At 49.3% G+C, this 1858-nt stretch overlaps 1 pseudogene; it reads right to left on the bottom strand.

The window, feature by feature from the left end:
* Nucleotides 1–205: 205 nt before the first annotated feature.
* LOC141821420 (1-aminocyclopropane-1-carboxylate oxidase-like) lies at nucleotides 206–1656 on the bottom strand (annotated as a pseudogene).
* Nucleotides 1657–1858: the final 202 nt, after the last annotated feature.

Below are 1858 nucleotides of genomic sequence, written 5' to 3'. Positions count from 1 at the left end.
TAAAAGATTGAAGAGGAACTGAAGCTTGGACGGTGGAAGAGATTTGTGGTGCTGGTGGTACTGAAGCTTCAACTGATTTGAACTTGTTGATGTGATAGACGATCGAATGAGGTGGTCCAGAAATCAACAGTCGGGGCTGGTAGTGACGGCTAGCGATCCAAACGAGTGATAGAACATCAGTTAAGGCACGGCTAGAGTATTCCAAGCTCCATCATTTCACACTTTCACAAATTATTGCTACAGCTTATCAAAACGAACAAACAATGACAGTATAAAACCATAAACCGAAAACAATTATAATTAATCATTGTATAGATAATTGGCTCCTAGTTAATTGCTTTGACCGCCTCAAATCTTGGTTCTTTGGCCATGTACTTCTGCTTCACGTACACGTCCATGTAGTCCCCGAACAGAAACTCGGGGTAAGCAGTAGTCTCGGCGGCGGCGGCGGCGGCGGCGGCGGCCGAAGCCGGACAAATGACGGCCTTCACTGACGGGTTGTAGAACGAGGCGATGGAGCGGCGGTTTCCATTGCCGGTGGCGAGCACGCGGTGCCATACGCTCTTGTACCGCCCATTGCTGACCACCTCGATCTGGTCCCCGGTGTTAATGACGATAGCATTGGCCAACGGCTGCACGTCCACCCACTCGCCGTCCTTGAGGATCTGCAAGCCGCCGACGCGGTCATCTTGGAAAAGGAGGATGACGCCGCCCGCGTCGGTGTGGGGTCGGAGGCCCAGCTCCACCAGGTCCAGCCGCGGGCAGGGCGGGTAGTGGCTCACCTTCATTGACGCAACCCCAGAATTTAAATTGATCGTTTTCTTGCTTAAAATCTGTCCTCCGTCAACGTCAACGTCAATGAATGCTCACCTTGGTGCCGAAGAACGGCTCGTGCTCGCCGTTTCCGGTGAACTTGTTCTTGAAGGTGCCCTTTTCCAGCCCCAAGTTCTCTTCCATGATTTCCATCAATTTCTCGGCTAACTTTTTCACCTCTGCTCTGTACTCCCTCATAGTCTCCCTAATCGATCGATCGATCAATCAATCAATTTATCGATGTCAATTTTTATGCAACATATATAATTGTCATGAAAATTAATATATTCATCGTGTGGTTTAATTACTTGAATTGGGGAGGGTGGGATGGCCATTGGTTGTCGTCTTGGAGAAAAAAGACGTCCTCCCAGTCCACATCGTCCAACTTCTTCTTGTTGTTGTTTACGTCGCCGGCGACCTCCTCTTCTTCCCGAACGAGTTGGTCGAGGAGCTGCACCGGCCTGGACGCCTTGAAGGCCTCGGCTCTGTGCCTGTAGCTCTCCGTGCACACCTTCTTCACGCGTTCCAGCAGCTCCACCGGAATCCCATGGTTCACCAGCTGCGCGCAAAAGCATTAAATTTTAGTAACATTAATTCTCAAATTGACTGATCTAAACAGTAGCAATCTAATTAACAGAGTCATAAAACACCAGACCTGGAAGAATCCCCACTGTTCACATCCATTGTCTATCTGAGCCAAGTCTCGGCCCTCTCCTTCCCTTCCAGCTTGGAGAAGTCGATGACTGGAATCGCCATGAAGAGAGTACTGGTCGGCTTTTGCTCGATCGGTTAGCTGCTACAACTGCTACTGGAGTAGTGCTTGGTGTGAAGAATTCACGACGAGAGAGGGGGCGTTTTATAGAGCAGGATGGATGATGGTTCAGTACGCGTACGAGGAAGAAACGGAGAAGCTACTGCAGGAGCTAGTTGTTTTCCTCTTGTTTTGTAAGAAGCATGTGAGGAAACAGCAGCCTTCGTCGTCTTCTTCAACACTGGTTTTCTCGTGCCCATTGCAATTATTCAACGAATTATTGCATTTGCAGCA

The sequence above is a fragment of the Curcuma longa genome, chromosome 2 (genome assembly GCF_044706935.1).
Source record: "Curcuma longa cultivar G26 ecotype Majalengka, Jawa Barat chromosome 2, ITB_CL_G26_1.1, whole genome shotgun sequence".
NCBI lineage: Eukaryota > Viridiplantae > Streptophyta > Magnoliopsida > Zingiberales > Zingiberaceae > Curcuma > Curcuma longa.
This window is presented reverse-complemented; position numbering and strand designations above follow the sequence as displayed.